The sequence below is a fragment of the Bubalus kerabau genome, chromosome 11 (genome assembly GCF_029407905.1).
Source record: "Bubalus kerabau isolate K-KA32 ecotype Philippines breed swamp buffalo chromosome 11, PCC_UOA_SB_1v2, whole genome shotgun sequence".
NCBI lineage: Eukaryota > Metazoa > Chordata > Mammalia > Artiodactyla > Bovidae > Bubalus > Bubalus kerabau.
The window spans coordinates 107,676,084-107,699,434 of record NC_073634.1 but is presented as its reverse complement, the minus strand read 5'-3'; the positions used below and the strand labels follow the sequence as shown (position 1 = coordinate 107,699,434).

At 60.8% G+C, this 23,351-nt stretch overlaps 1 long non-coding RNA gene and 1 other non-coding gene across 2 annotated transcripts; one reads left to right on the top strand and one right to left on the bottom strand.

Moving 5' to 3' along the window:
- Positions 1–1,492: 1,492 nt before the first annotated feature.
- LOC129622651 (uncharacterized) lies at positions 1,493–22,747 on the bottom strand. Its single transcript, XR_008700102.1, has 3 exons — positions 21,850–22,747; positions 17,306–17,378; positions 1,493–1,725 (listed from the first exon to the last, which is right to left on the bottom strand). It is a non-coding gene; the product is annotated as an uncharacterized LOC129622651 (long non-coding RNA).
- Positions 22,591–22,716, top strand: LOC129623932 (U6atac minor spliceosomal RNA). The gene has a single exon (XR_008700681.1). It is a non-coding gene; the product is annotated as a U6atac minor spliceosomal RNA (small nuclear RNA).
- Positions 22,748–23,351: the final 604 nt, after the last annotated feature.

Here is a 23,351-nt window from a genome sequence, read left to right as displayed (position 1 = left end):
GCCTTCTCTCTCTCTCTTCCCCTGGGTCAGTCTATCTGACTACAGATTTGTCACTTATGCATAATCCTTCTTGTAGAGGCAATTTTGGTTTCATGAATTATTTCTCCCATTTCCTGTCTTCCGTCCTGTTGATTTCTTCTTCCTGATTTCTGCTCATTGTTTCCTTCCTTCTCTTTGCTTTGACTTTGCCTCTTCTTCTAGTTTCTTAGGGTGAAAGCTTAGATCACTGGTTTTTGTTTTTTTTTTTTCCAATGTAAGCATTTAGCTCTAAAATTTCCTTTAAGTTTGTTCTACCTAAAATTTCCTTAAGCAAATTCAAGCTGTAAATTTTTCCCTTAAATATCATTTTACCCACATCACACAAAGCTGCTATGTTGGGTTTTCATTTTCATTTGATCCAAAATGATTGGTACTCCCCCTGGCCCTTTACCCAGCCCTCTAGACTAGCTGTGTGGCCCTGGGCCAATGGGATGACCAGGAGTTTGGGGTGTGTGCCGGGGGACACTTAAGCACAGTAGCACCATCTGGGACTCTGGGATCCCACGTCCAGTATCCAGGCTAAGACTCTACGCTGCCCCAGGCCAATCCCCAAAGTGCTGTTCACTGGGGAGAAAATGGGCTGGATTCCTCGGGCCGTCTCGGACACCCGGCTTCTGCGCTTCCCTTCTCAGGCACCCCCATCTTTGCACATCACAGCCGCAGCCTTCCCGATGCGCTTGCAGCACGTGGCACCCAAGGGCCACTTGACCCGTGCTCCAGGGGGACTTCTCACCTCTGTGGCTCCTTATCCACCAGCTCGGGCAAACACGATGCCAGCAGCCAAGGAGCCCTCCCTTTACCCCAGGACGGCAGGCTGGCCAAGCCTGAGTCTGCGGTGTTCCTTTCAAGGTAGAGTGAGTGTGGTTCCTCCTACTCCACACTCCTTGTGGTCCCCAGGCCAGCAGGGCCCTGGGCTAGAGCAGAAGCCGCAGGTGTGCCTGTGCAGCTCATGGAGATCTCCCGAGACCGTCCGGTTCATTCCCCGGCACGGCTCAGAAGCACCCTGCCCACCAGCACCCTATTTCTTTCCTTCCAGTCTAGAACCTGGGTGGGTGTTGAAGTTGAACTCAAGGGCATGGACGTTTTTCAGCAGAAAAGCTAAGTCCTGAATGGGCAGCTTCACCCTGCAGCCAGCTGGGGCCTGAGCACAGGCGCAGACGCCCACCCGGAGGGCCAGCCCCTCCGGGGGTAGGGGGATCACACACCAGGCTCAGCTCCAGGGCCCCAAGGTTGCTCCTCGTGCAAGGCAGGTGTTAGCAAACAGGGTTCTTGACCTCCCCTAACCTACAGAAGGTGACTAGAGGTCAGACAAGAAATCCAGGCGAGGCTTTATTGGGGCCCCTGCTGCAACCGGGGGTGGGGTGGGGGGTGAGGACAAACAGTAGGAGGAGGAGGAGGGGGCTCCTTGTACGGGCTGAGGCCGAGGGTGGGTCCAGCGGTCCGCGGGAGGTACCCGGCTCTGGGGTGTTGTGTGCAGGGGGCAGGCACCGCTCCAGCGGTCGGTGGGAGGTGCCCCGGCTCTGGGGTGTCCTGTGCAGGGGGCGGGCACCGCTCCTGCTTTGGCTCCCGGTTGTTCAGAAGTGGACACTGGGCGTTGGGTCTCTCTGTATCTTGTTGTCCGCAATTTGCTCCAACTGTGCCTGCGCGGTTATTTCTGGTTCCTTATAGTTTCTTTGCGTTTTGTTGCTGGAGGAGATGCGTTTCCAGGTGCAAGCACTGCAGCGAGGGTCCCAAGGACCCTCAGAGGGAAGAGTGGGAGAGAGAAGCAGAGCGTGAGCACGCGGGACCCGCCCCGGGCACAGGCCACGGGCAGACACTGCCTCTAGCGCTGGCTGCAGGCAGCCCAGCCCGGCGCCCGGGGGGGCGTGGCTGCGGAGGCCCGGGCCCTCCGTCCACCCGCACGCAGAGCAGACCCGGTGCACAGCAGCCCCTCCGTGCCGCCCCCAGCGCCCCCCGCTTGCTGTGCCTGAGCACCCCTCACAATGTTCCCGGCTTCTCCAAGATGCAGGAATCGCGAGCAGCGTCCGTGTTCTTGAACCAAATTAGCCACACTTAACTCAAGTGCCTGCCGCCCGCCCGCCTGCCGGCCCACACGCCACGCCCGCAGCAGGCCTGACTCATTCACCTGCGCCCCTGCAAGTTCACAAGCAGCGGTGGCCCTTGCCTCCACCCACACTCGAGGCAACCAGGCCTGGCCCAGCTGAGCTGCTGTGTGACTCGGGGGCAGTGTGCGTCCCCTCCTGGGCCCGCTCCTGCTCCGTGAAGCCAGGGTTTGGGGCAAACCAGACCTCTTGAGCACAGACGTGACACAGCAACCCGGAGCCCCCCTGCCCGTCGTCTCCCCAGCCCCCTTGCGGCGAGACCCCTGCCCGCCTGGCCAGCAGCTCCCCTCCTACAGAGCGGCTGTCCTCACCCCGATGGCACTGAGCTAGTGGCAGGAGTCCCGCTGCTTGGGGCCAAGCCACAGAGAGAGGGTGGATGTAAGGCAACAGGTTCGGGGGTTTGGGGAGAAGACCTGCCCAGGCTCAGTTCTGCGCCCCATCCCGCCGGCTGTTTGTCCGGGAGCAAGTCCCTTGCCCTCGCTGAGCTTCAGTTTCCTCTTCTGCCACAGGGGCACAACAGTCCCCACACCGCCGGGTATTAGAGTCGCTGCGTCTAACGGAGGCGGCCCAGTGCCTGGCACCACCACGGGCTCCGGGTGTTTCTTGAATGACTGAATGAAGGAACGGACGTGGGCAGGCTGACAGGGCTCTGCATGCCCCGGGCAATGGCGCTGTCGGCCCCGGTCACCAGGGCGCCTCCCGGGGAAGGGACCCGAGACCCAGCACACTGGCTCAGGGAGCACTGGACTGTGAGTCCAGAGCCCAAGTCTGGTCTCCTCCCGCCCGTGACTCCTGCTTCTCTGAGTCTGCTCCTCACCGGTTCACCCTGATTCTCACTGCCGGTAAGGACAGCCGTGCGGGGACGGGGGCCAAGTTCTCAGCCAAGGGGGGCTAGTCCGGAGTGTTCCTACCTTCCTACCTGGCAGAGCGGAGATGACTCAGGCTCTTCTAAAATCTGTTTGAAAAATTATACTAGAAAACGTGTAAAGTCTCACAGAGCTTAGCACTTGTGCCCACTGGACAAAAATCCATCCCTACAGGAACAAGTGAACATTTTTCTTCATTGGATTTCCATTCCCAGGGCAGGCACTAGTGTCCGAGGGCCTCGGGGAGGCAGGTTCAGCACGGGTGGCTCACGGGGGCTGGGAACACGTACATCCTGGGTCACCTTGGGTTGTTCCCACTGTGGGATGTCAGGGACTTAGAGGCGCTGCTCCGGCAGGAAGCTCAGCGCTTCCAGGACCCAGAAAGCCCCGGGGACAGGTGCAGGCAGGCAGGGCCGGGGGGCGGGGTGCGGGGGGCGCCAGCTCAGGAAGGAGCCAGGTGGCAGCCTGGGAGCCTTCCCTCCCCTTGCGGGCAGCTCTTCACCGTTGTGAGCCTGTTCTTTGTTTATTATGCCAAGGGAGGACTTCCCTGGATTAGAATCCTCCCGCCAATGCAGGGGACACAGGTTTGATCCCCGGTCCAGGAAGATTCCAAGAGAAGCCGCCACAACGAGAAGCCCGCACACCGCAACTAGAGGGAAGCCCACGCATCGCAACAAAGACGCAGCACAACCAAAACTTCAGAAAAAAACAGAAAGCATTCTCTGCTCAGGCAGCCCCTCGGGGCCAAGGGGACGTAACAGGGACCCTCAGGTTCTTGGGCCACAGGCTCCCTGATTCCAGGAAGCCCCCAGAAGCCCCTGAAGAGCGAAGGCGCATCATCCGAGGTTCTGGGCTCGCCACCCGCTGGGGACTCTCAAGAGCCCACTGACCTCAATTATAACGGAAAACCAACAGCAGAAGCTGCCCTGGGTCCTCAGGGGGCGGTCACCAAGGACTCAAGTCCTCTTGGTCCCTGGCCCTTCTCTTCAGCTAAGAGCAGAGTGGGGGTGGGGGGTAGGCTTCAAGGTGCCTCGGGACAAGGGAAAAGAGAGACAGGGAGACGGCCGGAAGGTTTTCTCTCCGAAGGTTCAGCCCGCGGGGCACACAATGAGGGGCTCCACAAGGGGCAGAGGAAGCTCTGGCCCCCTTCACGCCGTTCCCCTCGCGGGCCAGCCCCCTGCCTCCGAGCATTCCTCCAGCTTGCCCTCCTCCTGCCTCCTCCTCGCCGTGGTCCAGGCCACGCCCTCTTGGGCGTCCACCCCTGTGGCCTCCGGTCCCCCATCCACTGGCCTGCAGCCCCAGTCCCCTCGCTTCTCACCTGTGAGTTCCTGGGCCTGATTCCTTCCCCCACGTAACGCACACTCAACCCCCAGGAGTCACCTCCTCCAGGAAGCCTGCCAGGATGCTCCACAGACCTAGCCCTTACACGAGCTCGGCCCTCACTCAGTCCTGTCCTGACAGCTACCTTGGGCACAGCCAACACACATGTCCCCTCGACGCAGGTCAGTCCTCAGGACGCATCTGGGGAGTGGGAGGGCGAGGTGGGGAGGGCATGGACTTCCAGTAGTAAGCTCCCCTGCCCGCCTGCATCCCTTCTCACACTTTCTAACTCGAGTCGAGATTCCCAGCTCCTTGGATTCCTGATGGGCAGGTAATCCTGTAGCTCCCGACATGCAGGGGCCAAGCAGGCAGGTCCTGGGGGAACCCAGGGGGCCCCACCTGTCAGCAGAAAAGGGCCTCTGGGAGGAAGGCAGGACCCCCAGATCTCAAGCTCCCAGGGCACCCCCAGCGCCCAGTGCGCCCTCACCAAACGTCACCAGACTGTTAGGAAGCCAGGTCCTGAGGGGACAGCAAGGAGCCGGCCTTTGGAGCGGGAGGGACAGCCTACAGGTGAGACGGAGGCCAAGCCACCCCTCAGGATCTAGGCGGTGAGGGGAGGGCCTCGAGCTCTACTTGAGGGGGCTGGGGCCCACCTGGGGGATTCCAGGTGGATTCCAACAGCAGCAACAAAATAACCACGACAAAATAAACATAACCCAACCCCGACACCCGGCCGCCAGCCCTGCTGTCCGTCCCTCCAAGGACCCAGGGCCCCCGGCTGCCAGCCCTGCTCTCCGTCCCTCCAACCACCCCCGACACCCAGCTGCCAGCCCTGCTCTCCGTCCCTCCAAGGACCCAGGGCCCCCGGCTGCCAGCCCTGCTCTCCGTCCCTCCAACCACCCCCGACACCCGGCTGCCAGCCCTGCTCTCCGTCCCTCCAAGGACCCAGGGCCCCCGGCCGCCAGCCCTGCTCTCCGTCCCTCCAAGGACCCAGGGCCCCCGGCCGCCAGCCCTGCTCTCCGTCCCTCCAAGGACCCAGGGCCCCCGGCCGCCAGCCCTGCTCTCCGTCCCTCCAAGGACCCAGGGCCCCCAAGGCTGGGGCCGGCCTGGAGCTGACCAGAGACGGGATTCCAACTTTGAACTTGGGTTCTCCCCGCACAAGCCTCCTACCTTCCCTCAACAACAGACTTGCCCCCACCCTCACCAAGCCGGGATTGGGCCCGCCCCTCGCCTGCGAAGCTCCCTGACCTGCCGTCGCCAGGACCAAGCGGGGCGCGCTCTCTTGAGAGGCCAGGGCCAGGGCCAGAGCCGCAGCGTCCACCATGGCCCTCGCCATGCTGGCCACTGAGCGCCCGTCATGGGCTGGCCGGGAGGAGGACGCCAGGCAGGAGGCAAAGCCCGACCTGCCCAAAGACCAAGTCTGAACAACCGGCGCTCCAGTCGCCGTTTCCGAGTTATCACAGGCTGAAAACGTGCTGAGATGCCGTCCACGGGCGACGCGTGCGGCTTGGTCGCATCTGACTCTGTGCGGCCCCCTGGACTGCAGCCCGCCAGGCTCCTCCGTCCATGGGATTCTCCAGGCAAGAGTACTGGAGAGGGTTGCCACTTCCTCCTCCAGGGAGGTCTCCCCGACCCAGGGATCGAACCGGAGTCTCCTGCGTCTCCTGCATTGGCAGGCAAATTCCTTACCACTGTGCCACTTGGGAAGATGAGGTAACTCAGGTTACATAAAACATGTTATTGAAGCTAATGTCACCAGCTTTTTTTTGTTTTTCATGCAGCTCCTGGAAATCTAAAATCACATTTGCAACTCCCATGCTGGGTCCCGTGGTGTCTCCACCGCAGGGACAAGGAGCCCAGAAACTTGGAGCAGACTGGGGACCAGGCTGGAGTGAGAGGGCACGCCTGGGGGCGGGGGCACTAAACAGCGGGAAGGAGCTTCCCAGGCTCTGGGTCTTCAACCCCACTGCCCGAGGGGCAGGGCCCATGCCTGGGCTCCCGCTCCCAGGCTCCCTGCTGCAACTGAGGCCTCCTGGCTCATGAGGCTCAAGCTAAGTCTGGCCAGGACTTAGGGCCCTGTGCTCCTGGGCCCAGCCCACGGTTCAGAAGGCCTGCTTTGTGGGGGGTGCAGGAAGCAGGGAGGGCGCGGGAGCCCAGTGCCATTGTCCTGGCCACCCCACCAGTGACTGCAAGGCCAGAGCGCCCCTTGGGGCTGCCACCCCCCGCAGGGCAGACTGCCAGAAGCCAACAAACGGCATTTCCCGCCCAACCCACGACCCCAACTTACGACCCCGACTTACGACCCCAATGTACGACCCGGACCCACGACCCCGACGCACGACCCCGTCACACCTCCTGGGTTTTGCCCGCTCCTGAGCGCCCCTCCCCTCCCCTCCCTCCCCACTCCTCTCCCCGCCACCCTGCACCCCCTCCAACCTGCAGTAACAGCCGCCTGCGAGGGCACAGCGGCGGGGGCAGCCACAAATCCTCCACTCTACACCCTCTCCTGTATTTACACCGGGCACACAGTAGCAATTCAATCTGAAAAAGTGCCGTGTTTTCGGAGGCGTGCAGACCGAGAAATTGATGTTTGTGTTAATCAATCTTGTAGGAGCCTGCGGGGCTCAGAGAGGTGCGACAGCAGAGAATTCTTCTATTGATTAATTGGACTCCGAGCAGGGAGGGGAGGGGAGCGGGGGAATCAAGCACTCCAAGCGCCTGAGAGCTTTGCAGACGGGCGGGGTCCTGTCCGCCCCCATCCCTGCCAGCCCGAGGAGCATCTGGGGGGCCTGGGCTCGGGGGCCCTCTCACTGCCTCCAGCACCAGCTGGGAGCCAGGACTCCTGACTCCCTGGAGGACTTTGGGGTGACCCCCTTCCTGTCTGAGAAGGCTGGACCAGGGCACATCTCTGCCGCACACTGCGCCCTCCACTGCCCACCTGGCTGGGTCTGACCCCGCTGGAGGTCCAGGCCACCACGCCAAGGGGTCGGCATGTGGTCCCATGGCCAGTGCCGACAGGGCCTCCACCCAGCACCCTCACCAGAGAGCCTCGGGGCTGGCCTGGGGCTGCCCGTCCGCTGTCTGGGCTGTTAGGAACGAGGCAGGCACTCGGGTCTCAGAGCCAGTCTGCGCCCATTCGAGATGGCCGGCCGTAAATCCTAAGGGCTCACCTTCTGGGTCCAGCGGTCCAAGTACCAGGCTCTCTGATGTTCCAGGAGCATCAGTTGACCTCTGGGGCCCGGGAGAACCAGGAAGTGGCAGGTGGGATGTGCAGGGAAGTGACCGGACACTCTGCGTCTGTAAGGCTGATGCAGACACCGAGTCTGCCTGCCTCTCACTGATGGGGAGAGCTGCAGACCCATCTTACAGAAGAGAAGACTGAGGCTGGAGAAGGCATGCCAGGACCAGAAAGCGGTCTCAGGACCCCAGGGCCAGGGCTCTGTCCTGAGGCCGCTGGTCCCCAGGAGTCCAGGGCCATGACGTCCTCCCCCTCATCACCCAGGGAAACCGTGGGGACACACCAGGTAGGGCCACTCCCAGGCCTCCTGGGGAGGTCGGCCATCTGACCTTCCCGGGTGGCTGAAGATTTGTTCGGGAGGCAGGGTATGTGTCCCAGCAGGCCCATCACGAGACCATGACTTCATCCCTTCCTGCCCAGGCCGGGGCCTCAGGGACATCACTCACATGAAAACAGCCACAGTGGAAAGCGCGTTCGACCCCTTCCTCCTCTGTCATCACAGCACCTGCCATTTGCCAGCTGCTCTATTCTCAGCTCTGAGGGGATCTTTGCGAACAAGGCCCTAGCCTGGAGGCATCTGCCCCGTGTCTCCCAGAGGCAAAACCACAGCTGAGCAGCAAGAGGGTGTCTGCCTCCTGAACAGTCATCCCCAGGCCTCAGCTTCCCCATCTGTGAAGTGGGTGTGGAGAGAAACCCAGGCAGTGGCCACCACCCAGGGCACTGTGCTGGGAAGCCTGCCAGCCAGGATAGGCTTTGTCTGGAGCAAATGCGACCTCTACCCACTTGATGCAATGTGCTGGAAAGGGCGCGAGGACTCTTGTCCTCGCCTGCCTTTGGGGAGCCCCCGGGTGCTGGGGGAAGCCTGGATGCCTTAGACGCCCATGGCTGCCCTCAGTCAACCCTCCCCTGGCTGGCTGCCTCCCCGTCCAGGGGCTCCCCCATGACTCGGGAGGGCTCTGGGCTCCGGGAATGGCCAGGCCATGCTCTATGCTGAAAAGGAAGTGGAGTTTTAAGACTGGGCAAAGGGCGTTTTTTAAAACTTGCTAATTGGGTAAGTCTTGCCCCATTTCCCTACACAGGCTCGCACGCACACACCCATTCACATATCTCTGATTTTCCCACAAACAAACAAAATGTAATCTCTGTTACTGCACAGAATGTCCTGTTTAGGTTGACGTGAGCCAAGAGGGATGACCCCAGACTGTCCCACCACGAAATGCTCTTCCAGGAAGAGCTTGATGACACAGGGGCGTCCTCCCACTCGCTGAAAGCCCCCAGTAAGCACTATTGAGGAGAGAGCCACTTGAGTGGGTCCAGAAACATTAACGCTCAAACACAGACAAGTTATAGACAAACCCAAAGGACAAAAGAAAAACAAACTTGGAGAAATATTTGCTGCGTGTACAGCCGGAAAGGATTCTCCATTATTAGAACAGAAGAGGTCCTAGGGACTTCCCTGGTGGTCCAGTGGTTAAGACTCTGGGCTTCCAATGTAGAGGGCACAGGTTCAATCCCTGGTCAGGGAACTAAGATCCCACAGGCTTCCCAGCATGGCCGAAAAATAACTAAATACAAAAACAAAATGCACACTCCAGTTCATTAAAAAAAATTGAAAGAAAAAAAGGGTCCTACAAGCACATAATGAGGACGGTTATCCCATCAGGGAAAAGTGGGCAAAGGGCCTGAATACCTATCCGCTTACAGTCAACAAGCATTTCAAACTGTTTAAGTTCGCAAGATACAAATGTTAAAAAAGACATCTCTTGATGAAAGTGAAAGTGGAGAGTGAAAAAGTTGGCTTAAAGCTCAACATTCAGAAAACGAAGATCATGGCATCCGGTCCCATCACTTCATGGCAAATAGATGGAGAAACAGTGGAAACAGTGTCAGGCTTTATTTTTATAGGCTCCAAAATCACTGCAGATGGTGACTGCAGCCATGAAATTAAAAGACGCTTACTCCTTGAAAGGAAAGTTATGACCAACCTAGATAGCATATTCACAAGCAGAGACTTTACTTTGCCAACAAAGGTCCGTCTAGTCAAGGCTACGGTTTTTCCTGTGGTCATGTATGGATGTGAGAGTTGGGCTGTGAAGAAGGCTGAGCGCCGAAGCATTGATGCTTTTGAACTGTGGTGTTGGAGAAGACTCTTGAGAGTCCCTTGGACTGCAAGGAGATCCAACCAGTCCATTCTGAAGGAGATCAGCCCTGGCATTTCTTTGGAAGGAATGATGCTAAAGCTGAAACTCCAGTACTTTGGCCACCTCATGCAAAGAGTTGACTCATTGGAAAAGACTCTGATGCTGGGAGGGATTGAGGGCAGGAGGAAAAGCGGACGACAGAGGATGAGATGGCTGGATGGCATCACTGACTCGATGGACATGAGTCTGAGTGAACTCCGGGGGTTGGTGCTGGACAGGGAGGCCTGGCGTGCTGCGATTCATGGGGTCGCAAAGAGTCGGACACGACTGAGCGGCTGAACTGAACTGAACTTACCCCTCCCAAATCAGCATGACTGTTAACACCTAAAACTAATAAGACGGAGGGAAAAGGCACTCCGTTTTCCTATTTATTGTCCTGGAAGGAAACAGGGCAATTTTCACACACACACACACCATCTCACTAACACACACACACATGCACACACACCAGCACACACATGCACACAGTCACGCGTGGGCACCTGCTGACTTAGGCACCTCACTTCTGGCTTGCTCCATGGAGTGGGTCCTTAGGCTATTTGAATGAATTCTGGCTTTTGTTATGGAAAAACAGTCAAACCGAGGGCTGGGGCAGGGTAAATAAATTATGGTGTTTTTATGTAATGTGACGGTGATGACGGTTTAGTCGCTCAGTCGTGTCCGTCTCTGCGACCCCGTGGACTGTAGCCCGCCAGGCTCCTCTGTCCATGGGATTCTCCAGGCTAGAATACTGGAGTGGGTTGCCATGCCCTGCAGGGATCTTCCCAACCCAGGGATCAAACCCACATCTCCTGCATCGGCAGGATTCTTTACTGCAAAGCCAGTAGGGAAGCTGTATAATGTGACACCTCATGGTTATTTAAAGGCCTGTGGTAGAGCTCATCATGGATACAAGGAACACAAGACGGACATCGTAGAGAGGCACGATCCTAACGACACTTCGGTGCGGATACGTCTCACACACACACACACACACACACACGGGAAAGGCATAAACACCTGTGCCACAGGCCATGCTCTCTGGGTGGCAAAATCGCTTTTTTCCTCACTTTTCTCTTCTTTCGGTTCTATCTCTTGCACACTGAACCTGAGTTTTTTCCCACAACCAAACTCCAAAACTTGCTTCTTTCCAAAGCTCTCCATGGAACCCAGGAAGGAGCCGCAGAAGGTCCCCTGGCCTGCAGCTGACCGCTTGAACTTCATAGGTCGCTGGCCTCAGATGGCACCTGGGGAGGGGGTGACACCTGACCCCCCTGCTCGGGGTCTGAGGGTGAAACTGGAGCATGGCTATGACTTGGTCTCCCAGAGCAGAGGCCGCATCGCCAGCTCAGTTACAGGCGGTGGACTCTGAAACCTCCAGGTGACCGAGTGGCTTCTCAGCGCCTGAACGGGCCGCCAGGGAGGGCCTGGGGCTGGACCGCACGTGTCACCCCGCCACGCGGGCAGCGGGGGAGGGCTTCATGGGCACGTGGGTCCAGGGCCGAGGGCGGCGAGAGGACCCTGGATACGCGGAACAGCAGGGCAGGGCGACAGGCAGAGCGGCAGGAGGACAGCGTTCCGGGTGCGACCGAGCCATGAAGGGGGGGACGCCGCCGGGGGAGGCAGCCTGATGGGGCGGCCGTCAGCCAGCAGACCCCACAGGAGTGACCCGGGCAGGGCGCGGGGCAGGGCCACCCGGTGGCAAGAGGGAAGCAGGCACACGGGCCCCTCCAACCTTCACCCTGGACTGAGAAGCTGAGCGGGGCAAGTGAGGGCCAGTGAGATGGACGGACTCAGGGCCACACGGCAGACATCAGGCCTGGGGACAGCAGCTCCCAACTCCCCGCTCCAGCCTCGGCCTCTGTCCCTCCGGCAAGCTCACCCCCTGCAGGGCCTTGGCAAGCGCCGGCCGGGATCTGGATTTGCTTTCTCCAGGGCCCTGATGTCTGGCTCCGCCCTCACCTCCAGATGGAAGCTAAACCCTAAGATGCCTTCCCTGACCTCCCACCTGAAGTCGGCCCCCGACACCACCTGTCCCGTGTCCCTGCCTCCTCTGTCCCCGTGTTATGACTGGCCTCCTCCTCCTAGAAGCTGACGCACCCACCCACACCAGTTGTCCACTCACCCTAAGAGCTCCCAGCTGAAGGCCCACCCGTGCCCCAGATCCTGAGACGCACTCTCACTCCCACAGAAGCGCCTGCACACTCGGGATCACGCCTCCTTGCACACATCCGGTGGGGTCATCCCCTCTCACAGAGGAGTGCCCAGCCACGCTCAGTCCATGCTCTGCTGGCGGCCGTGGTCAGCCCAGGGCCGTGTGTTCGGGTCCCCCGGGCCCACTCTGGCCACCAGCCCAGAATGGAAGGAGAGAACTGGGCCCAGCATCCCAAGGTCATGGGCCAAGTGCGGAGGATGCTGCTCCCCAGTTGAGCAGAGGCAACACCGGGGTTACTCCAGGCTAAATAAACAAGAGGACGGGGCAGAAGGGATGCATGGACACAGCACGTCAGCCAGCCGACCAGTGGGCGCAGCAGCTGGGCCTGCAGGGATGTGGGCAGAACCGTGGGGTTCGCCTGGCCAAGGAGCTGCGGGCTGGGGGAGCTGCCCGCCTGCAAGCACAAGGCCCACGGTAACCCCCTTGGGGCCAAGGGGCCCTGGGGGAGGCCTGCCTGGCCCCAGCCCCGCCCGTCCTGCCCTCAGACCAGAAGATGGACCCTCGGGCGGCATCTGCCCTCTTCTCCAGGCGCGGCCTTTCGGAGGGGCAGCGGGGCTGCAGCTGGCCTGGGGCAGATGGGGCTGGGGGGCCAGCTGCCCTCACAGCCTCTCCAGCCTCCACGTGTCCTTCTGGGCCCGACGGAAAGCACAAAATAACCCAGATTCTGCAGAACTTTGCACCCCCGGAACCGGAAACATAACTCCATTCTTCTGGGAAACAGGCTTGTCTCAGAGTCTGAAAGGCCTCTGACACCAACGCCCAGCGGGAACCTCGTGGTCTCAAAGATGCAGGAGCAGCTTCCCCAAGGTCCAGAGGGGACAGAGCAGGGCCAAAGCCCAGGTCCAGACCCCCGCGGAGAAGCTGCTTCCCCAGAGGGTCCGGGCTCTGCTCAGCCCCACCCAGGCTTCAAGAGGGGCCCATTCACAGACACAGAAACCGAGGCTGGAGAGGGCAGTGGGCTTCCTGACGGCCCCAGAGATGTGTCCCTGGAATCCTGGAGACATACGCGATCTTATCGGGGGAAGGGTCTTGGCAGATGTAATTACTTACCTTAAGAATCTCAAAATGAATCATCCTGGATTTCCGGGGGGATGGGGGGAGGGAGGGGGGCTACAACCAGTGACCGGGTCCTCATGAGAGACAAGAGGAGGGGCCGCGTGGAGATGGAGGAGGAGATGCGGCCACAAGCCAGGGGCACCTGCAGCCGCCAGCAGCTGGAAGAGGTGGGAAGGACCCTGCCCGGGAGCCCCCGGAGGAGCGATGCCCTGTGACACCGGATCTCAGACCTCAGGCCTCCAGGACCCGGAGAGGGTACGCGTCGGTGGTGTTCAGGCCCCTGGTCTGTGGGGTCTTGTTACAGCAGCTGCCGGAGCCCAGGCAGACAGCTTCGCTTGCCCCCAAGGACAAAACGGAGATTCAGGACGGCGGGTGGGACCTCAGAGTCTGAGCTGAAGGCAGCCATGCGCCGCCCTGGACAGATAGCCCCAGAGAGAAGGACCTGGCCCGCCTGCCTTTACTTAGGCTCCGAACACCCTCTAGCGTCCGGCCCAGCTAAGCGGGAGGTACCCAGGGACCACCTCCCTGTCTTTGCAGAAAGCCCAGGGGCCCAGTGTGGCTCTCGTCGCCTCTGCGGGCAGCAGGCTGAGTGTGGAGCCTGCAGGGAACCAGGGACGTGACAAGGCCGAGGCTCAGAGAGGCCGGAAATAGCAGAGGCCGCTGGGGCAAGGGCAGGGTCGTTGGGTCAGGGCAGGAAGCTTCAGGGAGCCAGGCTGGGGCCAGCAGCATCCAGGAGCCCCCCACCACCGCCCCCCACCCCAGCCCCCGTGGGACCTCCTCAGTCACGCCTGCCTCTGGGGCTGAGCCCTCACTGTGCATGCGAAGTCCAGGCCGGGGCACGTGACCCCAAGGATGACACCCACCCCTGCTCTACCATGACTCCCCTCTCTGGTGCTTGCTTCCTCATCCTCAAAGGGGAGGCCACCCCGACCTCGGGGTTCTGGGGAGGCCTGAGATGGCACAGAGCTGACCCCATACATGGACACTGCCGTTTCCACCCCAGGCTGGGCGGAGGGAGATGCCGGAAGTGGGGCGAGGCAACAGCGGTAACCTCCCCACCTCCGTCTCCTGGGGCGACCCCAGGAGACGCCTCGTGCTCATCACCCAGGGGACCCCCCAGCCCCCTCCAAGCCAGGCACCGTGGTGGCCCAAGCCTGGGCCCCGCCATCCAGCGTGCATACCCAGAGCTGCGAGTCCAAATTTCTGACGTACGCTTCTCTCCAGTGCAGCATCTCCCACGTCTGGGCCAGTGGGGTCCACTGGGAGGAGCGGGCTCTGGGCTGGCCCTTCCCCCGGAGACACACAGGCAGAGCTCACGCCAGCCTCCGTAAGTGCAGCACCTGGAGCCCTGGACAAGGACGGACGGAGGACGGAGGGACAGGGCAGGGGCTGTGAGACCTGGGAGGAGCTCTGAGGCGGAGAGGCTGCTCTTCGCAGTCAGGCCAGCCCCGCATCCCACCTGATGGCTGCAGTCACCCTGGGGGCCACGTCCTCCACGCTGCCCACTTATGCCCTGAGAATCCAACCCAGCCCCCGCCCCTCCCCAATGCCTCTGCAGCCGCCCGGACTCCATCTCTGGGTCTTCCTGAGTGTGTCTCCTCCCTCCCGGTCCTGCCGGGCCCTGGTCCTTCCTGCCCCAGGGCCTTTGCACAGGCTGTGTCTTCTTCCTAGAGCACACTCCTTCTTTCCTGGGCAAACTCTGACTCCAACTCCAGGTCTTGTCCTTCCCTGCCCACTCCCTAGACAAGCTCCCTCAGCCCCCGAGGCTCTCCTGAACCTAACCCAGGAATCATCTGTTCACTGCCGGCTCCCTGGCCCCCACCCAGGCCTGGAGCTCCAGAGTGTGGGGCCACATGTGTTTGAGGAATGTCTTCTTGTGGGGCTGGGTCAGGGAAGACACACAGCGGATCTTCAGCAAGCACTGACCCCCTGAATGAAGGGTGAGGGCTTCCCCTGTGTTTCCACCCACAGCTGAGAAGAGAGGTTAGAGAGGGGACGGTCTCGCCCTGAACTCCTTACAGGACAGGGCTGGACATTCTGGGGCAACTCCCCTGGTGGTCCCAGCGCAACACCCGTCCTCACTGGCCTGCTGGGGGACGGACCTGCAGGCAGGAGAGACCGGTGCACTCAACCTTCCTCCTCCACAGGGCAGCACTTCTCAAAGTGCGTGTCTCCCTAACCCTAACCCACGGGGGCTGCGGGCGCCACTCCAGGGGATGGGGCTTTGCGAAGTGCCGGATGGGTGAAGGCGTTAGTTGCTCAGTCGTGTCCAACTCTTTGCAACCCCACGAACTATAGCCCACCGGGCTCCGCTGTCCATGGAGGTCTCCAGGCAAGAATACTGGAGTGGGTTGCCATGCCCTTCTCCAGGGAACCTTCCCGACCCAGGGATTGAACCTGGGTCTGTTGCAGGCAGAGTCTCCACTGGGTGGGTGAAGGGGGAGCGGAATTCTTTCCCACAGGACCTAGAGCTTTTAGGCCCTCTGCTCACCGGCCCGCGGGGAGAACCGTAAGCAGAACTTCGCACGGGGGTGTTTCTGCACCCCCATGGAGGGCCGCCTCGGTTCCCTGGCAGACGGCAGGGGCTGACCTGGACTGTGCAGTTACCCAAGCGTGTTAGTCGCTCAGTCATGTCCGGCTCTGCGAGCCCCTGGCCTGTATGCAGCCCACCAGGCTCCTCTGCCCATGGGATTCTCCAGGCAAGAATACTGCAGTGAGTAGCCACTTCCTTTTCCAGGGGATCTTCCCGACTCAGTGACTGAACCCAGGTCTCCTGCATTGCCAGCGGATTCTCTACCATCTGAGCCACCAGGGAAGCCCAAAGCTGGCTTCAAACCCCTGAATCTCAGCTTTCTCCTCTGTCACCTGGAGAGAGCAAAGCCCAGGTCCCAGGGCAGAAATCCTCCATGTACCCCCTCCCCTGGTCACAGCTGCACGCAGAGGCGAGGGCGGCTTCGATGGGCCTGAGAAGGAGAGCGGCAGGGAGCAGGTGCCCTCCCCTACGCCTGGCTCAGCCTTGCTCTGTCTGGCAGCCTTTTTTTTAAAACTAAATTCTTTCCAGTCTCACTTACAGGGTGAGTTTTGGTGCCCCCACGCAACGGGTGTGTAGATGTTTCATCATTTTGAGTCCCCCAGAATCCCTGCCAAACTGGACCCACCAGGGCCAAGAACGAGGAGGGCTGTGTTCCCTCCCAGGCTCCAGGGCCACACCCCTGCAGCCTCTGGGGAGGAGCCGGGTGCCCAGGGCCGCGGGGGGTGGCCGCGGGGCCCAGGGGGGACGGAGGCAGTAGGTCGGCGCGTGGACCCGTGAGAAGACAAGGCGCAGCACCCAGCGCGGCGGGAACCGGACAAGGGCGCCCACACGGCCGCTCGTTGGACAGGCTGGCCTGGCAGTGACTTGTGTGAACGTTTGTCTCCCCCTTCTGGAGCCGAGGGCTCGGGCCCGGATGCAGAGGACGCGAGACACAGACACCCCCGTCACAGCCTCCCTGTCCCCCCAGCCACGGGCAGGACTCCTGGGAGGTGGCACCGTCCCCCCTTCTGTCCCACGGACGACTGAGGAGAAGCAAGGCAGAGCTGGCGGCAGCCTCGGAAAGCTCTGGAGCGGCCATGAGCCGGCCCGCGGAGAGCAGATGACCTGTGTCCGGGTCCCGCCTGGTTCCCCCCTCGGGGCCTCAGGACGCTCGCAGGGAGCTGGTCCTGGGATATTTATATCTGGGAGGAAGGGCAGCCCCACACTTGGTCCACAAGGAGCTTCCTGTCCATCGGGGCCATGGGGGCCAGGGCGGGACCAGAGAGCCCGAGAGGCCAGCCAGTCACGCACGAAAGGCCTCGGGCCAAGCGCCAGCCCTGGGAACGCGCGGTCCCCTCCACCATCCGCACGTCCGGGGTCAGCGGTCACTTTATTCATAGCAGCCCCCAACAAGAGGTCACCCGCCCCCTGGACCGGCATCACCCTTCCTGCGGGCTCGGCCGAGCGACCTGGGGGCATCCCCGGGAGGGACGGCCAGGGGACACGGCCACCCTGCCTGCCCGGGGCTCTGGACCCAGCAGAGGGAAAAGCAGGGTTCCTCCTTCCCACCATCAACGGCAAGACGGCAGCAATTTCGTAACAGCTCTTGGGGGGGCAGAAAGAAACTGCACCAACTCTGTACTGTGGCTGAGCGACACGCCCCATCCTCAGAAACACGACGCTGAGCGACAGGGTCTCAGAACCACACAGGACATCCTGTCTGAAAGCATCTGGGCCATTAACACTCAGAGAAAACCCTGGAAAGTCAGCCACTCACCTGGACCTTCCCTCCTCCCCTGCACAGCAAACCTCTAGATGAGTCCTCTACTGCCAGGAAAAGTCGTGAGAAACTGAAATTCACACAAAAAAATAAATAATTACTGCTGGTCCTGCCCCGGGCACCCCCCAAGTCACTGAGAGGCCATTTCACGTGCAGCAATTAATAGGAAATATGAAATCAGCAAAAATGCAAGAAAGTGTGCTGATCAGAGTGGATGGTTGGCAAGAGTAGGGTTACTTTGCTCCTGTGTGGTTTTAAATGCACAGGCAATGAGGAGGTTTTCCATGTATTATGAAAAAAAAGCGGACTTTTTGAAAGAATTAACTCCAGGAAAAGCGTCCAGGCTACACCTGGGTAGAGATTTTGTGTCAGGAACCCCACAAATCTGATGCCTCCCCCACCGGCACGGCCACCAGCCCCCAGCATCCTCTGGTACCTCCTGGCGTCTCTGGGGCCCAGGAGCCTGGGCTCCAGACCCTGCTGCCCACAGCAGCTGGGGTGCCCCCTGCAGGCACTCTCGAAACGCCCTGAACCTCCGTCTGTCTATCTGGCAAAGGGGACAGTAACAGTCACCCACTACTGAGCCCTCCCTGGGAACCAAACTCTGAACTCCAGTCCCGTCGGGGAGGAAACTGAGGCTTGGCCATTAGGTGACCTACGTACAGGGTCCCCGAGACCCAGACTGGACAAGCAAGAAGGCTCCGCTTCTCAGGTTTACAGGAGGTGGGACACAGGCCCTCCGCAGCAGAGAGGAGGAGACAGCCCGCGCCCCCTCCTCCTGGCGCTCCCTGCAGACAGCAAAGCGCAGGCAAGGGGCTGGAGCCCCCACCCAGGGACGACCCGCCAGCCACTCCAAGGCCAGCAGGATGCGAGCCAGCCAACAGGGCCCTCCACTGGCTGGGGCCTGCTGGGTCCCGAAGGCCCCTGCTCCGAGGGGTGGCGGTGAGCAAAGGCCTTGAAGCCGACCCTCGGAACCCCAGCACTGCCTCTGAAACACTCGTGATGGCCCCAGGAGGTTCCCGGGTCACCAAGGCCTTCCGTCCCAAAAGAGCAATGGGTCCTTGGCACCTGTCGCCGTTGCTGGGAATGTCACCGCTCTCCACTGCCCAACCGAGGACCTCCCAGGAAACTGGAAGGGCCGCAGGGGCCAGCTGGTCAGCAGACAGATGGAGGTCTGGGAGCTGGAAGGGAGGGGGTCAGAGGCTAGGCCAGCCCATGGCCGTCGGCCCGGCCCCAGGCAGCCCGCCGATGTCTCCAAGACCAGTCCTGAGTCCAGCCTGAGTTCTCGTCCCACCAAGGCCCGGCCTCTGTGGGATGGGGCTAGGGGAGGGAAGAGTGCCCCCACCTATGGACCTGCCCCACCTGCAGGGGCCTAGAACCCCAAGCTGTGAGACACGCGGAGCCGCCACACCGAGGGCTTCCCGGGAAAGGGAGACGGCTGCTTCGGGGGCCCAAGCTGGCCTCCGGCTTCTTCCAGCCACCTGGCTCCTGACTCTGACGTTCCCCAGCCCAAGTGCAGGCCTCACCAGAGGGCGGGACAACTGAGGCTGTCCAGAGCTCCTGGCCCGCAGGGAAGGCACTGCAGCCAGGGCAGCAGCAGGGCTGAGGCTCCCACCCAGCCTGAGGTGGTCCTCAGTCCCTGCGGTGGAGTGCTTCCGGGGACCATAAGTGGACTCGGAGACCGGGGCGTGCCCAGCGTGGACGCCAGCTGGTCCGGGTGGGCCCGAGGGCTGCTGAGGCCCTGGCCTCCTCTCCTCTGTCCTTGGCCCTTCTCCCCCACTTTCTCCCCTCCCCTGAACCTTCTCTTCCGCGACCTGCAGAACCGCTGTGGATGACTCAGTGCCCACCTCCGCCCCCGACAAGCCCTCGTGTTCACAAACTCCATGGCCCCCCCGCAGGCTTTCCTTTCAAAGAGGGTGGGGAAGCATTCTGCAACTTTGTTCAACACACATGTGCTGTGTGTGCATGCTAAGTTGCTTCAGTCATGTCTGACTCTGCAACGCTATAGACTGTAGCCTGCCAGGCTCCTCTGTCCATGGGATTCTCCATGTAAAAATACTGGAGTAGGTTGCCATGCCCTTCTCCAGGGGATTTTCCCGACTCAGGGATCAAACCTCCATCTCTTGTGTCTTCCTCACTGGTAGGCACGTTCTTTACCTCTAGCGCCTCCTGGGAAGCCCTTGTTCAACACAGAAGTGCCCAAACAAGCTCCTTCCTTGTTCCCACAGGGCATCCCAAGGACTAGAGTCACTAAAACACGTTGGAAGGTGCTTCGTTCCTGGGCAGATAACAAGAGCCCCCCTCCCCTGTTCCTGCAGTTGCCAAATGTAGCAAGGAAAACCCAGGGCAGTATCACAGAAACAATAAATACGCCATGTCCTAAAAAATGTTTGAGGCATCCTTACACTTTTAAATCCTCATCTTTTATCTGAGATTCCAATCCAACCGGAGTCCGGTATTTAATCTAGCAATTCCATCAGGACATTTGCAGAGCAAAGACTCATAGGGGCCCCAGGCTTCACCAGGGCTGGAGGGGACCCCACACTTCTCACCCTCCTCCCAACAACCCAGGCAACAACAGGTGGAGGGGGTGGAGCACACTCCGCAAGCCACGTCTCTCCCGCAGCTTGAGAAACAGGCAGGACTGGGTGATCTCACCCTCTCTTACTTCTGGGACTTTTCTGGGCTTAGCCCCTGATTCCATGCGGGGGCCTTTAGGGATGACCGCTGGGGATGGTCTAGTGAGTTCATTCCTAGGGAACTCAGGTCCGCTGAGGGATGGGCGTGCTGGAGGCACCGGCAGGCCCCAGGAGAAACAGCCGCAGTAAATGCAGTCCGGGAACCCCGGTCTGCACCAGTCCCAGGAGGAAGCTGCTGCCTCCAGGGTCCTCCCCGGTTGGTCCTCGAGACCCTGTGAAGACCCTCTGGCGCCTGCCCTCACAGGCAGCCTTCACTTATTCTGAAGTTTTCCCCGGTCAGTGTCATCACCTCCAAGTCCTTTACATGAGGTGGAGTGACCCAGTCTCCACCCAGAGCAAAGGTAGGCTGTCAAGACGGGGGTGAGTGGGGTGCCCGAAAGGCTTTGTGAATGCAGATTCCTAGGCCTGACCCTGGACCCCCCAGAGTCAGACTCTACCCAGGAATCTGCACGCAGTCAGCTGCCTGTGGGGACCAGGAACCTGGCAATGGGGAGAAGCTGACGTCACCGGGGCTCTGGACCACTTTGGATGGAGCCTCCCATGTGCCCAGACCCGAGGGTCCCAGGAGGCCCAAGGCTGGGGGGTCGTGTGCAGAAGCCCTGGCTGTGGAGCAAGACCGTCTGGCACCAACAGACGCCCCCAACCTCTCACCCTGCAGCCTGGCTGGAAGCCCTCTGCTGCCCACTGGAGGGCTGATGTCCATGTTACACACCTCTGCCCATGTCGTCAGCTAGACATGCGGGTGCTGATGGCACCATCCTCGCGGGAGGTCAGTGGTGTGGGGCCACCAGGGCCTCAACACACAGCGGGTGCTGAGTGAACACAGCGGCTCCTCTCCAGCGGGCACTCGCCCTGCCCTGAAATGCCCCCCAGGCAGGGGGCATCCAGGTTGGGCAGGGGCGGCACCCAGACAAGCCTGGAATACAGAGGAATAGAAGGCGTTCTAACACAGCCAAGGTTTGGAGAAGCGGCCCAGGGCCCTTCAGGTAGTAAGTGACAGCAGCGTGCTGGGTCTGGAAGGAAAATGCTAAGGCGCGGCAGGCTGCCCGTAAGAGCCGCGGAACGCTGCTGAGCATGGCTGGCAGTGGTCTGACGGTGGGTACGAGTCACAGCCCCCGAGGTCTGGAACTAAGGGGGCCCGGCCGCTGGGACTGCGCGGGCAGGTGGACAAAGCACTGACCCAGACAGGGCTGATGCCTCTTGCAGCTGCCCACGGTCCTGATCGGCTCCAGAGTGACAGCCAGGCCTCAAGCTGCACCTGGGGAATGCAGACACGGGGCATCACACCCGCTCCCAGCTGACCCAGTTCCCAGTGGCTGCCCGCCTGTCTCCTGGTCACGGTCTAGGCTATTTTCTCCCAGGATAATTTGCAAACTGGGTACAGCTGTCCCCTGAGGACCCGGTGAGCTCTCCACCTGGAACTAACGGGATCTTCCCGGGCGGTGCTAGTGGTAAAGAACCTGCCTGCCAAAGAAGATTTAAGAGACGGGGGTGAATCCTTGGGTCGGAGGATCCCCTGGAGGAGGGCATGGAAACCCATTTCAGTATTCTTGCCTGGAGAATTCCAGGGACGGAGGAGCTCTAAGGAAACCGGCCAACCTGAAACTTCTCAAGGGGCGGCTGGCTGGCGGGACGCGGCTGGCGTCCTGCAGGCCGAATCCACCCCAGACCGCTCGGTGTCCCCAGGCTGGACCCACCGGCCACACCTCGGGTGCTGTCTCCGCGCACACACACGACGTTGACACAGCGCGCGTGTGGGCGCCGAGGCGCGCGTAGAAACTGGACACGCGGGCGTGTCTGCACGCACGTGCACCCGTGCACACGCACAAATACGTGATTTACCGGAGGCTCGCCTCCCGCGCACACGCGGCCCCGCGCCTGCAGCCTCGGGCCGGGAGCCGCATAGACCGCCGTCTGCACTCCGGGGACGGCCAGCACCCGAAGCTGCAGAACTGTATCTTAAAGCTACAGGCTAAGGGGGGACAGGAAGGGCAGAAGCCGGCACCGTGTAGACCCCAGCGAGCAGCCGGCAACCGACCATCTGCCTTTCGACCCTGAGCATGCGCGGAAGCCGACGGCCGTACCCCGAGAGCATGCGCACAGCGCGCCCCGACACGCCCACACCCACAGTTCCAAGCGCGCGGCCACGTCCGGAAGTTCGTGCGGCGGGCCCTTCCTTCCTCGCCCTCTGATTGGCTACAAACCACTTCCGTTTCCGCAGACGGTTTCGCGCCGTCTCCTGACGGGCCGCGAGGCGTGTCGCGGTAGGAAGTGCGCGCCCGCCCTGTTTTGTTTCCGGGGGAATCTCTTTTCTTTGCGGGACGCTGGGCTTCCGGGTATTCCTCTCAGCTTCTGATTGGCTGCTTTTATGAATATATTAGAGCAAGAAGGCTTTTTTAATTTTTCTCCCTTTTTCGGAAGCAGTCTTTTTTCTTCACGCTACAATAAGTAGAAGTTTAGGATGGGCTTCATCGTGCCTCCATGTTGGATTCAGCCGCCTCCAGCGGCTCGAACGTCAGTCACCATATCCGTAAAGTGGCTGTGCTACAGGGCTTTAAATATGGAGCGCGCAGAGGTTGAGTCGTGTTGTATGAAAGGAGAGAAGGTTAGCACTCCCCTTGACAAGGATGGAAGAGGCTTTCGGGCCTGACAACACGCATACGGTTAAGGCATTGCCACCTACTTCGTGGCATCTAACCACTGTTTTTTTTTCAGTTTGTTTGCACGGCTCGTGGCTGTGCACACAAGGGCGCGTGGTGCGCGTGGGTACACGGCGTGTGCGGCACGCGACTGCACCGCGACAGCGCAGTCAGAGCGTGTAACTCGAGGCTGTGGTACACGTGTGTGCCACGGGGACAGGCACCTATGCGACTGCACTCCCTCCGCTCTTGGAGCTGCTTGGCTTTTTTTCATAATACAAAGCGGCCCACGGCTCTCGTGTACCTGGAGCAGGTGTGTCCCACCTCATCCCCACCCAGCCACAGAGTCGGGGGCACGGCCAGGGACGGACACCGGGCATCAGGACACCCAGGTGGCTTCCATTTCCCGTCAGTACGTCTGAGCATGGGCGCAGGCGCAGGGGCGGGGAGGCTAGGCAGGAGGCCCGGGGGGTCAGAGCGGGTCCTGCAGGTGGCTGTGGTCGGCGACTCTTGTGGCTTCTCTCTCTGTGGCTCCACTCGTAAAGAATCCGCCCGCAATGCGGGAGACCTGGGTTCGATTCCTGGGTTGGAAGATCCCCCGCAGAAGGGAACGGCTACCCAGTCCAGTATTCTGGCCTGGAGAACTCCATGGACTGTATAGTCCGCGGTCGCCAAGAGCCGGACACCACTTTCACTTTCCCTTCA